The sequence below is a fragment of the Bos mutus genome, chromosome 2 (assembly GCF_027580195.1).
Source record: "Bos mutus isolate GX-2022 chromosome 2, NWIPB_WYAK_1.1, whole genome shotgun sequence".
In the NCBI taxonomy this organism is placed as follows: domain Eukaryota; kingdom Metazoa; phylum Chordata; class Mammalia; order Artiodactyla; family Bovidae; genus Bos; species Bos mutus.
This window is the reverse complement of record NC_091618.1, coordinates 125726650-125742444: the sequence shown is the minus strand read 5'-3', so window position 1 is coordinate 125742444 and position 15795 is coordinate 125726650.

Genomic DNA, 15795 nt, shown 5'->3' with positions numbered 1-15795 from the left:
GAAAAAGGAGAGTCCAAAGGGGGAGAGAGCAGTCAAGCCAGTAATCTCGCTCCCTAGTGAAAAATGGGTACTGAAGATTGGGTTCTTAAAGGTACAAAATTGGTAACAAATACCTAAAAGAAAAAATTAAAAATCTAGAGTAGAGTTTGGAATTTCAAAAATACAGTGTTAAAGAAAAGAAGAAGGAAAAGAAAGAGAGAAAAAAAACAAAGTCCCAAAAATTATAAAGAAAATGTATGTACAAAATTGATAACAAATACCGAAAAGCAAAAGTTAAAAATCTAGAGTAGAGTCTGGAATTTCAAAAATACAGTGTTATAAAAAAGAAGGAAAAGAAAGAGAAAAAACAAACAAACAAAAACAAACAAAGTCGCAAAAATTATAAAGAAAATACAGGTACAAAATTGATAACAAATACCAAAAAGCAAAAGTTAAAAATCTAGAGTAGAGTCTGGAATTTCAAAAATACAGTGTTATAAAAAAGAAGGAAAAGAAAGAGAGAAAAAACAAACAAACAAAAACAAACAAAGTCGCAAAAATTATAAAGAAAATACAGGTACAAAATTGATAACAAATACCAAAAAGCTAAAATTAAAAATCTAGAGTAGAGTTTGGAATTTCAAAAATACAATGTTAAAGAAAAGAAGGAAAAAAAAGGTCACAAAAATTATAAAATATATATATATGAAGTTTGCTTTTAAAAAAAAAAGGTCTTTTTTTTTTTTTTTTGCAAAGTAATAGTAGGTTATAAAAGTGAAAATTAAAGGAATAATAGAGGACTTAAAAATTTTTTTTTAGTTAAAAAAAGAAAGAAAGAAAGAATGATCATAAAAATAGTAAAAATATATCTAGGACTTTCTCTGGTTTTGTTGTGGGTATTGTGGGGTCAGTTCATTTTTGGCTAGTTCCTTGGTCCGACTTATATTTCTCAAGATCTCTAGGCCCCTTCCTATGTATTCAGTACTAACCACAGGGTTTTAATCTATTGCCCGTAGCTTCCAAGGTGGTCCCCTTTGTTATAGCTTCTTCTGTTTGCTGGTCTCTTCAGTGTGTGGTTTCTGCCCTGACACAAAGGGGATGGTGGCGGGCACTTTTTTTTTTTTTTAGGCTCACTTGTTCAGTGGCACTGTGGGGAGGGAGGGATGCTGCAAACAAATAACACTGGCGTGTGCTCGCAGTACCTCAGCCACACTGGGCCTGCCCCTGCTCATGGCGCATGTAGCCTCCCTGCCCACACTGCTCAGGCTCTAGGTTGCTCTGCCAGGAACCATCTGTGGCTGGCCCTGGGCTGCTTGCACCTCCCAGGTCTAAGCCGCTCAGGTTCAGGCACTCTGGTAGTCCTCAGAGGTGCAGACTCGGTTGGGCCTGTGTTTTGTGCCCTTCCTGGGTCTGAGCAGCTCAGGTGATGAGGTGTTTGGTGAGCGCAATTGCTTGCGACTTATTGCCTCCCCACGGCTCGGTTATCTAAGTGTACAACTGGCACACCTTCTCAGGCGGATATTGACCGTCCAGACCCCAAGAAGTTTTAGTTAGCAAAGAAGCCTGCTTACAGTTTTGTAGATAATGTCTCTCTGGGGCTGCTATTTCCCCCTCCCGGCTCTGGCTGCCTGTCACCGGAGGGGGACGGTCTGAGCCAGCTATCTCTGGACAGTCCTTTGTTCCGTGCGTGGGCCTGGCAGTGTCTTAGGTTAGGGCTGGCTTTTTGCGCGGTAGATATCCCACAGTCTGGTTTGCTAGCCCAAATTATTTCACTCAGATAGCGCTCGGGGTATTCAGGCCAGATCCTTACTCTAAGTGATGCAGCCCGCGCCGCGCCTCCCTGCCCAGCCCCTGCTTGCTAGTGGTGTGTACAGGCATCTGTGCTGCTTCTCTGCTGAGGGAGTTACCGTAAGGCTCGTAATCTGCGGGTTTTAATAGTTTATTTATTTTTCCTCCCTGTTATGTTGCCCTCTGTGCTTCCAAGGCTCAGCACAGATTCAGCAGTGAGAAGGTTTCCTGGTGTTTGTAAACGTCTCTCTTTTTAAGACTCCCTTCCTGGAACTGAACTCCGTCCCTCCCTCTTTTGTCTCTTTTTTTGTCTTATATATTTTTTCCTACCTCCTTTCAAAGACACGGATTGCTTTTCTGGGTGCCTGATGTCTTCTGCTGTCATTCAGGAGTTGTTTTGTGGAATTTACTCAGCGTTTAAATGTTCTTTTGATGAATTTGTGGGGAAGAAAGTGTTCTCCCCGTCCTACTCCTCCACCATCTTCCATCCATGGGATTTTCAAGGCAAGAAGTACTGGAGTGGGTTGCCATTTCCTTCTCCAGGGAATCTTCCCAAACCAGGGATTGAACCCAGGTCTCTCACATTGTAGACAGATGCTCTACCATCTGAGCCACCAGGGAAGTTGTGATGCTTTATTTTTGGTAATCCCATAAGGTAAGCAACTCAAACATCAATTATCAATTAACAGATGAATGGATATGCAAGTTGTGGTATATCCATATAATGAAATACTACTCAATAATTTAAAATAATACTGATTCAAGCAACAACATCAATGAATCTCAAGATAATTATGCTATTTACAACAAGCCAGAGGAGAAAAGGGCTTCCCAGGTAGCATGGTGGTAAAGAATCTGTCTGCTAAGGCAGGGAACACAAAAGACACAAATTTGACCCCTGTGTAGGAAAATCCTCTGGAGTAGGAAATGGCAACCCACTCCAGTACTCTCGCCTGGAAAACCCCATGGACAGAGAAACCTGGCAGGCTACAGTCTACCGGGTTGCAAAAAAAGTTGAACATGACTAAGTAACTGAGCATGAACACATATAGAGGGAAAAAAGTGGACATTACACACACACACACACACACACACACACACTTATTTAAATTCTGGGATATACAAATTAATCTATAGTGACAGAAAGCAGATGAGTGGCTGCCTGGGCATGAGAGGGGAGATTATTTAAACTTTTGGGGGTGACTGTATGTTCATTATCTTGATTTGCTGTGATGGTTTCATCAGTTCAGTTCAGTTCAGTTCAGTCACTCAGTCGTGTCCGACTCTTGTAACCCCATGAATAGCAGCACGCCAGGCCTCCCTGAATAGCAGCACGCCAGGCCTTCCTGTCCAGCACCAACTCCTGGAGTTCCTCAAACTCACGTCCATCGAGTCAGTGATGCCATCCAGCCATCTCATCCTCTGTCATCCCCTTTTCCTCCTGCCCCCAATCCCTCCCAGCATCAGAGTCTTTTCCAATGAGTCAACTCTTCACATGATGTGGCCAAAGTACTGGAGTTTCAGCTTTAGTATCATTCTTTCAAAAGAACACCCAGGGCAGATCTCCTTCAGAATGGACTGGTTGGATCTCCTTGCAGTCCAAGGGACTCTCAAGAGTATTCTCCAACACCACAGTTCAGAAGCATCAATTCTTCGGTGCTCAGCTTTCTCACAGTCCAACTCTCACATCCATACATGACCACAGGAAAAACCATAGCCTTGACTAGATGGACCTTTATTGGCAAAGCAATGTCTCTGCTTTTCAATATGCTATCTATGTTGGTCATAAATTTCCTTCCAAGGAGTAAATGTCTTTTAATTTCGTGGCTGCAGTCACCATCTGCAGTGATTTTGGAGCCCCCAAAAATAAAGTCTGACACTGTTTCCACTGTTTCCTTCTTTATTTCCCATGAAGTGATGGGACCAGATGCCATGATCTTAGTTTTCTGAATGTTGAGCTTTAAGCCAACTTTTTCACTCTCTCCTTTCAGTTTCATCAAGAGGCTCTTTAGTTCTTCTTCACTTTCTGCCATAAAGGTGGTATCATCTGCATATCTGAGGTTATTGATATTTCTCCCAGCAATCTCGATTCCAGCTTGTGCTTCTCCCAGCCCAGTGTTTTTCATGATGTACTCTGCATATAAGTTAAATAAGCAGGGTGACAATATACAGCCTTGACGTACTCCTTTTCCTATTTCGAACCAGTCTGTTGTTCCATGTCCAGTTCTAACTATTGCTTCCTGACCTGCATATAGGTTTCTCAAGAGGCAGGTCAGGTAGTCTGGTATTCCCATCTCTTTCAGAATTTTCCACAGTTTATTGTGATCCACACAGTCAAAGGCTTTGGCATAGTCAGTAAAGCAGAAACAGATGTTTTTCTGGTACGCTCTTACTTTTTCGATGATCCAGCGGATGTTGGCAATTTGATCTCTGGTTCCTCTGCCTTTTCTAAAACCAGCTTGAACATCTGGAAGTTCATGGTTCACATATTGCTGAAGCTTGGCTTGGAGAATTTTGAGCATTACTTTACTAGCATGTGAGATGACTGCAATTGTGTGGTAGTTTGAGCGTTCTTTGGCATTGCCTTTCTTTGGGATTGGAATGAAAATTGACTTTTTCCAACCCTGTGGCCACTGCTGAGTTTTCCAAATTTGCTGGCATATTGAATGCAGCACTTTCACAGCATCGGCTTTCAGGATTTGAAATAGCTCAACTGGAATTCCATCACCTCCAATAGCTTTGTTCGTAGTGATGCTTTCTAAGGCCCACTTGACTTCACATTCCAGGATGTCTGGCTCTAGGTGAGTGATCATACCATCTTGATTATCTGGGTCGTGAAGATCTTTTTTGTACAGTTCTTCTGTGTATTCTCTCCACCTCTTCTTAATATCTTCTGCTTCTGTTAGGTCCATACCATTTCTGTCCTTTATTGAGCCCATCTTTGCATGAAATATTCCCTTGGTATCTCTTATTTTCTTGAAGATTTCTCTAGTCTTCGGCACTCCGTTGTTTTCCTCTGTTTCTTTGCATTGATCGCTGAGGAAGGCTTTCTTATCTCTACTTACTATTCTTTGGAACTCTGCATTCAAATTGGTATATCTTTCCTTTTCTCCTTTGTTTTTCGCTTCTCTTCTTTTCAGAGCTATTTGTAAGACCTCCTCAGACAGCCATTTTGCTTTCTTGCATTTCTTTTCCATGGGGATGGTCTTGATCCCTGTCTCCTGTACAATGTCACGAACCTCAGTCCATAGTTCATCAGGCACTCTGTCTATCAGATTTAGTCCCTTAAATCTGTTTCTCACTTCCATTGTATAATCACAAGGGATTTGATTTAGGTCATACCTGAATGGTCTAGTGCTTTTCCCTATTTCAATTTAAGTCTGAATTTGGCAATAAGGAGCTCATGTTCTGAGCCACAGTCAGCTCCCGGTCTTGTTTTTGCTGACTGCATAGAGCTTCTCCATCTTTGGCTGAAAAGAATATCATCAATCTGATTTCGATGTTGACCATCTGGTGATGTCCAGGTGTAGAGTCTTGTCTTGTGTTGTTGGAAGAGGCTGTTTGCTATGACCAGTGCGTTCTCTTGACAAAACTCTATTAGCCTTTGCCCTGCTTCATTCTGTATTCCAAGGCCAAATTTGCCTGTTACTCCAGGTGTTTCTTGACTTCCTACTTTTGTACTCCAGTCCCCTATAATGAAAAGGACATCTTTTTTGGGTGTTAGTTCTAAAAGGTCTTGTAGGTCTTCATAGAACCGTTCAACTTCAGCTTCTTCAGCATTACTGGTTGGGGCATAGACTTGGATTACTGTGATATTGAATGATTTGCCTTGGAAATGAACAGAGATCATTCCGTCGTTTTTGAGATTGCATCCAAGTACTGCATTTCAGACTCTTTTGTTGACCATGATGGCTACTCCGTTTCTTCTAAGGGATTCCTGCCCGCAGTAGTAGATATAATGGTCATCTGAGTTAAATTCACCCATTCCAGTCTATTTTCGTTCGTTGATTCCTAGAATGTAGACATTCACTCTTGCCATCTCCTGTTTGACCACTTCCAATTTGCCTTGATTCATGGACCTAACATTGCAGGTTCCTATGCAATATTGCTCTTTACAGCATCGGACCTTGCTTCTATCACCAGTCACATCCACAACTGGGTATTGTTTTTGCTTTGGCTCCAACCCTTCATTCTTTCTGAAGTTATTTCTCCACTGATCTCCAGTAGCATATTGGGCACCTACAGACCTGGGAGTTCCTCTTTCAGTACCCTATCATTTTGCCTTTTCATACTGTTCATGGAGTTCTCAAGGCAAGAATATGGAAGTGGTTCGCCATTTCCTTCTCTATTGGACCACATTCTGTCAGACTTCTCCACCATGACCCACCCATCTTGGGTGGCCCCACAGGGCATGGCTTAGTTTCATTAAATTAGACAAGGCTGTGGTCCTAGAGTGATTAGATTGGCTAGTTTTCTGTGATTATGGTTTCAGTGTGTCTGCCCTCTGATGCCCTCTTGCAACACCTACTGTCTTACTAGGGTTTCTCTTACCTTGGATGTGGGGTAGCTCTTCACGGCTGCTCCAGCAAAGCGCAGCTGCTGCTCCTTGCCTTGGACGAAGGGTATCTCCTCACTGCCACCCCTCCTGACCTTGAACGTGGAATAGCTCCTCTAGGCCCTTGTGCACCCGTGCAGCCACTGTTCCTTGGACGTGGGGTTGCTCCTCTCGGCCACCACCCCTGACCTCGGACGTGGGGTAGCTCCTTAGTTGAGTTAGTGAGTCATTTCAGTTTGCTCACCCTGCTTGACCAGAGAGAATGGGGCTCAAGCTTCCCATCCAGCGTGTACGGGTCTTAGAAGTCATCACTCCTTCCCAAAAAATAAAAAAGCAGAACAAACTGAAAAATCAACAGTTCTTCTTAGATCTATCAGAGAAATGAGGTTGTTACTGAAAGCTCAGCCTCTCTCTACTTTGGTGCTGAATGAAATCCCAGGAAAAGAGTTTTGGGTGAAGCAGAAAAGGATAGCTTTATTGCTTTGCCAGGCTAAGAGAGACACACTGCACTTCTGCATTGAAAAACTACATGTCTCATATGTATGATGGTTTCATAGGTATGTTGATAAATCAAAACTTTTTAAATTGAATATATATCTAATTCATTATACTTCCATTATATTTTAATAGAGCTGTAAACTATGAATGAGTCCCCACATGAGGATTTTATTATAAGATGTTTTCATTTTTTTATATTAAAATATCAACCCTTTTAAAATTTAAAGTTAGCCTCATTCTAATCAAGTGAACGGTATGAAGAATTCCACAAAATTCACGTAATATTGATTCACTATTTAATTTGTTGTTTTCAGTTCAGTTCAGTTCAGTCGCTCAGTCATGTCTGACTGACTCTTTGTAACCCTATGAACCACAGCATGCCAGGCTTCCCTGTCTATCACCAACTCCCGGAGTTTACCCAAACTCATGTCCATTAAGTCGGGGATGCCATCCAACCATCTCATCCTCTATTGTCCCCTTCTCCACCTGCTCTCAATTTTTCCCAGCATCAGGTTCTTTTCAAATGAGTCAGCTCTCCGTATCAGGTGGCCAAAGTATCGGAGTTTCAGCTTCAACATCAGTCCTTCTAAAGAACACCCAGGACTGGTCTCCTTTAGGATGGACTGGTTGGATTTCTTGCAGTCCAAGGGACTCTCAAGAGTCTTCTCCAACACCACAGTTCAAAAGCATCAATTCTTTGGTGCTCAGCTTTCTTTATAGTCCACTCTCACATCCATACATGACCACAGGAAAAACCAAAGCCTTTACTAGACAGACCTTTGTTGACAAGGTAATGTCTCTGCTTTTTAATATGCTATCCAGGTTGGTCATAACTTTCCTTCCAAGGAGTAAGCGTCTTTTAATTTCATGGCTGCAATCACCATCTCAGTGATTTTGGAGCCCCCAAAAATGAAGTCTGACACTGTTTCCACTGTTTACCAATCTATCTGTCATGAAATGATGGGACTGGATACCATGATCTTAGTTTTCTGAATGTTGAGCTTTAAGCCAACTTTTTCACTCTCCTCTTTTACTTTAATCAAGAGGCTCTTTAGTTCTTCTTAATTTTCTGCGATAAGGATGGTGTCATCTGCATATCTGAGGTTATTGATATTTCTCCCAGAAATCTTGATTTCAGCTTGGGCTTCTTCCAGACCAGTGTGTCTCATGATGAACTCTGCATGTAAGTTAAATAAGCAGGGTGACAATATACAGCCTTGACGTACTCCTTTTCCTATTTGGAACCAGTCTGTTGTTCCATGTTCAGTTCTAACTGTTCCTTTATGACCTGCATACAGATTTTTCAAGAGGCAGTTCAGGTGGTCTGGTATTCCCATCTCTTTCAGAATTTTCCACAGTTTATTGTGATCCACACAGTCAAAGGCTTTGGCATAGTCAATAAGGCAGAAATAGATGTTTTTCTGGAACTCTCTTGCTTTTTCCATGATCCAGCAGATTTTGGCAATTTGATCTCTGGTTCCTCTGCCTTTTCTAAAACCAGCTTGAACATCAGGAAGTTCACCGTTCACATATTGCTGAAGCCTGGCTTAGAGAATTTTGAGCATTACTTTACTAGCATGTGAGATGAATCCAATTGTGCGGTAGTTTGAGCATTCTTTGGCATTGCCTTTCTTTGGGATTGGAATGAAAACTGACCTTTTCCAGTCCTGTGGCCACTGCTGAGTTTTCCACATTTGCTGGCATATTGAGTGCAGCACTTTCACAGCATCATCTTTCAGGATTTGAAATAGTTCAACTGGAATCCCATCACCTCCAATAGCTTTGTGTGTAGTGATGCTTCCTTAGGCCCACTTAATTTCACATTCCAGGATGTCTGGCTCTGGGTGAGTGATCACACCATCGTGATTATCTGGGTTGTGAAGATATTTTTTGTACATTTCTTCTGTGTATTTTTGCCACCTCTTCTTAACATCTTCTGCTTCTGTTAGGTCCATACAATTTCTGTCCTTTATTTAGCCCATCTTTGCATGAAATATTCCCTTGGTATCACTAAGTTTTAGAAGAGAACTCTGGTCATTCCCATTCTATTGTTTCCCTCTATTTCTTTGTATTGATCACTGAGGAAGGCTTTTTTATCTCTCCTTGCTATTCTTTGGCACTCTGCATTTAAATGGGTATATCTTTCCTTTTCTCTTTTGCTTTTCACTTCCCTTCCTTTCACAGCTACTTGTAAGGCCTTCTCAGACAGCCATTTTTCTTTTTTTCATTTCTTTTTTTGAGGATAGTCTTGACCCCAGTCTCTTCTATAGTGTCACAAACCTCTGTGCATAGTTCATCAGGCACTCTGTCTATAAGATCTAGGCCCTTAAATCTATTTGTCACTTCCACTCTAAAATCATAAAGGATTTGATTTAGGTCATATGTGAATGGTCTAGGGGTTTTCCCCACTGTCTTCAATTTAAGTCTGAATTTGACAGTAAGGAATTCATGATCTGAGCCATAGTCAGCTCCTGGTCTTTTTTTTTTTTTTCTTTGCTGACTGTGTAGAGCTTCTCCATCTTTGGCTGAAAAGAATATCATCAATCTGATTTCAGTTTTGGTCATCTGGTGATGTCCAGGTGTAGAGTCTTCTCTTGTGTTGTTGGAAGACGGTATTTGCTATGACCCAGTGCGTTCTCTTGGCAAAAGTCTATTAGCTTTTGCCCTGTTTCATTTTGTACTCCAAGGCCAAATTTGCCTGTTACTCCAGGTGTTTCTTGACTTCCTACTTTTGCATACCAGTCCCCTATAATGAAAAGGATGTCTTTTTGTGTGTGTTAGTTCTAAAAGGTCTTGTAGGTCTTCATAGAACTGTTCAATTTCAGCTTTTTCAGCATTACTTGTCAGGGCATAAACTTGGATTACCGTGATTTTTTGTTTTATCCATCCATAAATTGTGTGTTATATTTAATGATTATTTCCATACTGTCATAAAACACTGGAATTAGAATATTTCAATAAATTTAGATTATTTGATGAATAAATATTTTAGTTTATCAAAAAAATTCTCTTAAATGAGTAACTAGATTATTGCTTTTTCCTAAAGAAGAATATGGGAAGAACCCTGCTACCTTCTATATTTGTTTTCTCCCAAGAGATAGTAGCTAGTTTTAATTCACCTGAAGGAGGTCCTTCAGCTTTAGGGAATCTCAAAGCTCTGGGGACAAAAAGAAGAATTTTCTGAAGGAAACTAATTCTCATAGTTGAAGATATTCTAATTCAGTTTTATTGTCTCAGAGATAAGCTAATTTTGTATATAATCTGCATCTTTGTTATGATATCTTTCCTTATGAACAACAAAATTGTTTCCCTCTATTTTAAGGCATTTTAGTGCTAATTACATTTATATCTGTTTTATGAGCTGCCTGTCTCCGTCCCTTCCTTGCTCCTTCCCTCTCTTCCTTCTTTCCTTCCTTTCTTCTATTCTCTATTCTTCCTTCTATTCTATTTTCCCCACTCACTCTTCTCCCTTCTCTTCCCTTTCTTTCCTGTCTTTTCCTTAATATATTTCTTGTTTTCAATGTCTGAGAAGGTGAGTGTCAGATAGGGATTGCAATGCTGCCTGTTTTGTGATTATGAGAAGGAAATGCTCAGCTGACCACCCCATTGCAAATGCTGCAGCTATGCACTGTTGATACACTGTTTCTGATGAGCATTAAAGTTTTTACTTTGAAGTAGCTTTAAGGCAAAAAGACTCACAAGCAAAATAAACATTACTAGAAGGCAATGGCACCCCACTCCAGTTGCCTGGAAAATCCCATGGACGGAGGAGCCTGGAAGGCTGCAGTCCATGGGGTTGCTGAGGGTCGGACAAGACTCAGCGACTTCACTTTCACTTTTCACTTTAATGCATTGGAGAAGGAAATGGCAACCCACTCCAGTGTTCTTGCCTGGAGAATCCCAGGGATGGAGAAGCTTGGTGGGCTGCAGTCCATGGGGTCGCACAGAGTCGGACACGACTGAAGCAACTTAGTAGGCTAGCACAAAGCACAGTTCTACATATTGAGTGATTATCAATATGTAGTGAAAATCCAAGTCGCAATGTGACAGTTATAAGGCTTCTTATACATCTCTGGAAATTTCTTAATCCATTTCCTAAGAAGAAGTTGAAATACTGGAGTCTTCAGTTAAAAACTTGATAATCTCCAGTCTCATCATTATCTCTGAATGGGTCACATCTGCAGAGGACTTTGATTATTGGGATCTGGATTTTAAAGGAGTTCTGATGTCATTAACTGACCTTTCTCAACTCACTAAATAAATTCTGCTCACATACTGTTCACAGTTCTCATTTTGCTGTGCAAATGGCATGGTCATCTGCTTTAAACTTTGAAAAACATCAAAAAGAACATTGGTCCTACGTGGCTGGCTGAATTTGGTCAGGATCCACCTGGCATAATTTGCAAATAGGTCGGTTTCCACATATTGGCTATAATCCTTTTGAAAGCCAACCTGTATTTGATTTTACAGTCTGCAGATGGGAAATCCAATTATTGCCACCTGTTCTTATCTACAGCACAATTCTTAATGAAATATTTCTCTGACAACCTGAGACTTTGTCTTTCTTTTTTAAGCTTTTATTTAATGGTTGCTTGCTTGACTATACCAATGTTTTTATTCCAAGAGAAATATTTCATTAATAACATGTCAGTAAGTATTCATGTTATTAATTAATCAGATACAATTCAAATAATAGCAACTGCATGTCCTTAACTTATTTAAAACTTATATGAGAAACTATCTTATAATTATGGAATTCTCTTTGTTACTATGAGCTCTATTTTTACAAATTTTGCTAGAGCTACTGATAACTTATTCAGGATTTCAATTAAGTAAATATTGTGATGACATCTGCATAGTGAAAGTACAATTTATAGCAAAATTGTCAATAAGGCTGCTGTCAATAATTCATTTAACATTTTTTTCCTACATACACCGGAACATGTTTCAAACAATTTTTTAAGATGTGGAGCATGGTATTTAAAACTAGTATTCAAAGGTTCCCAGTACATAAAATAAATGAGTGAAAGAGGTTATTTTGTCCAGGGTCTTCCCCACTCACACTACCCATTCCATGTCTTACCTCCATGGCTACTGAGTTACCCCCCATGATATTTCTAATGTCCAGTGAAGTCTTAGTTTAACATATGGTGCAAGATCAGGGTGAGAAATTGTGATGACTCCACCATGATGTGTAGCAATATTTTACAGTACAATATCCTCAAATTCCAGCATTTTCTTGAGTATCTAGGATGTTTTGAGGCACACAGAACCCTGGCAAAGTACCTTAGGGATTAGGCTATGTATAGGAGCCTAGGATGGTGAGAGAGATATCCCCTCTGGCAACACAAAACAGCAGCATTTTTTAGGAAAGCAGACAGTAAGGCGGAAGTCACAGGAAATCCCTTCTTCCAGCCACTCAATCTAAGGTAACCGTCTATCAAGAGTTAAAATATTTAAACAGAGAATACTCAAAATTTTGCTCATCTGGCATGTGAGGAATCAAGCTGCTTTCAAATTAATTTGATGAGATAAAAAAGATGTGATCACACATGTAGTAAACTTTATGAAGCAACTCATGCTTAATTGCACCATCAAACTTTTTAAGAGACTTGTAGCAGCATATAAACTGAGGCTTGCTATAGAATGCCCTATGGATGAGGAAAAAATTTTCCTTCTATGATTTCATAGTAATAGAAAAGTACTTCAGTTTGTGAGGCCACAGATTCATAATTTTTAATTGTGCATTCATTAAATAATTTTCTATTGAAGTAGTGAAATAATCTCATAACAAAATAAACAACTATAACTTTTCCACTTTTCATCTCCTATATTTATTTTCTTGAATTCCCATTCCTATTTGTGGCCTGGATAAGTTCTTTATTCCATGTTTTGCTATCAGATTGTGATTTTTAGGTAAACAACAAACACTTGGGGGAAAAAAGCAGTTGCCATTTTGATGTAATTTGAATATTTAAAATTTCATGATAAGTTGCTTTTGGAGTTCTTTTAAATGCATAAGAATTCCTTTCTTTCTATCAATAGAATGCCTGAAGTGAAGTGAAGTGAAAGTCGCTCAGTCATGTCCAACTCTTTGTAATACTGGAGTGGGTAGTCTTTCCTTTCTCCAGGGGATCTTCCCAACCCAGGGATCTAACCCAGGTCTCCTGCACTGCAGGCAGATTCTTTACCAGCTGAGCCGCAATGCTTGCTCCTGAGAGAGTCAGTTCCTAGGCAGGTTGATAAGGAGTCTAGGGGTCCCCAAGGAGAGAGGGGTCTGGAATTCTCAAGGAGGAAGAAAGGACAACTTTTTTTCTTTCTCCACATTCCTTAGGATTATATAACAATGTATCCTGCCTAAGGACAGTCTTTGGATTCAACCTTCTGTTATCTTAAAATATGGGAGTAGACCTGGTCTTTATAAGGATGTATCTTGCCTGAGGACAGTGTTATCTTAAAATGTAAATTATGGGAGTAGGTCTGATGAGGTCTTTACAACCTCCAGACATTCTTTGGATTATATAACCTCATTGTTAACACTAGCAAGCGGGTACTCTTTCTACCCCCTTCTGATGCCTATGTCAGAAGCTTTCTCTATCTCCTTTATACTTTAATACAACTTTATTACACAAAAGCTCTGAGCAATCAAGCCTCGTCTCTGGCCCCGGATTGAATTCTTCTCTTCCGGGGGCCAAGAATCCAGGTGTATTCACGTGATTCAACAACAACCTTTCACTCCTTTCTTTTTTCTGCTGCTGGAAGGAGTAGATAAACTCTGAGAACACCAAGAGTGCCTTCTATTCCCCACCAACATGTTCCCATGTCTCATTGTTGCCTGTGTTAATTGTTCCAGATAGGCTTAGGAGGTTCTTGATGTTGGCCTAGGTACTCTTCAAGCAGTGCTTTAGATTATTTGGCACCCAACACATAATCTACATGACCACATTGTGAATACTCAGGCAGCAGAAAACTCTGCTTTTTAGGGAACTGTAATAGACACTGTATGGTAGATCACCTCTAGTTCTAGTCTATTAAGTTTTCTGAAGTCTTTCTGAATTGTGTTTTTTGTTGTGAATCACGTATTACACTGTCACAAAGTTATTCAAATCTCTGAATAAGCACTGAACAAAACGGCAGAGTTCTTTGCTATGAATCACAAAAATGATTTCTTGCTCAGGGATATCACTTCTTGTGAGGTAAGACATGATGTTAAGTAATACTGAAACTATGAGATGATTAATGATGGGGAAGATTTGCTATCTGATGCTTTCATGTAGAATTTGTTTTTGTTTGTTTATTTTACAGATTACACATTCAATATTATTCTCGATTTGAATATTTTAATGTAAAAGTGGGACTTCCCTGGTGAGTCAGTGGTAAAGAATCCACCTACTAATGCAGGAGACATGACTTCGATCCCTGGGTTGGGTGGATACCCTGGAGAAGGAAATGGCAACACACTCCAGTATTCTTGCCTTGGAAATCCCATGGATAGAGGAGCCTGGTGGGCTACAGTCCATGGGGTTACAAAAGAGTAGGACACGACTTAGCAACTAAACAACAACAACAATAAAAATGTGAAAGTGTAAAAGATTATTATGTGATGAGTATAATACTTAGGAAAGGTATATCATCAAAACTAGATCACAGCACTATTTAAAATATGAACTACCATTTCTATAACAATCTAAACAAAATGCAAAGTACGTACTTACTAAGAATATGTTGCAATATATTACCACAGAAAGATATGTCATAATAGAAAATGACCACAAAGTTTCCCATTCATGCATTTATTCAGTAAATATTCACAATATATGATGGTGGTAATATTAAAAATTGACATGGTCTTGACAAGAGCATAGCAGTGAATTCTGAAGGAAAGAAACCCAGTGACTAGCATGGCAGATGACTGTATTTTTTCTTTAACTAAAGACAAATTGTTCTTTCATGAGTATAGGAAAGCAGCTGATTGCTTATCTCACCATATTCTTGGATGTGAGCTATATTTTTATATAAATTTAAATTGCTCATATTTGTCAATTCAAACTCCTTTAACAATTCTGAAGTTAGACTATAATAGAAGAAAACAAAATAAAGTAGTCCCAGTGACAATAGCAAAACTTTGACTTTCATCTTGAAGGGATGTTGTAGTGTTATTCAATGTTGGAAGTGGATTTAGAGTATTAGATTATGGGGATGATTGCATCTGGTCAGATGGTGAGTGCTATAAGTAGGCAGATAACCTATAATTTTGCTAAATTAGAAGCCCTATCACATCTTCTTTATATTCTATAAAGTGGGTACTACTTTCTTCAATTTCAGCTAAAAACAAAAATATAAATATAAAATATTTATATTAATATATAAAATATATATTATTTTATTATATATATATTTATTATATATATTTATTATATATAAAAAATATAAAAATATAAAATTTAAAAATTGCAAAGGGCCTTGGAAACTATCTAATAAATCTATTAAAGTAAAATTGCAGTGGGTGTTGTTAAACAGGCAGAGATGACTTTATTCAGTGTCTGTTATAATAGGGGAGAGGGACAAGAATGTAGTCTAAATTCAAAGGGTGGGAGAATTTTAATGTTTGCTAATTGGCATTACCCAAAGGAAAAGCCAACACTCATAGCTTTGTGACAGGAAGTAGTTTCACCTCTTGAACAAGTCACCCATAGAATTAGGATCCTGCCTTCCCACAGACACTGGGAAATAGAGACACTGTCTTTTGATGATTCTATCTCAGAGAAGGCTGCCAGGTCCTTGAGAAAGACATTTCTGGATTGTAAACTGGCAAGTGGGTTTTTAAAGATTTGTCAGTGGACTGAGAAAGAATATACAACAGCATGTTTCCTATAATAATTATTCTAAGAATAGGGAAGAGGGGACTTCTGTGGTCAGGTCATCTGGCCATGTAAGGTCAGGGGTGGGAGGCAGATCAAAGAATTTAGAAGCAA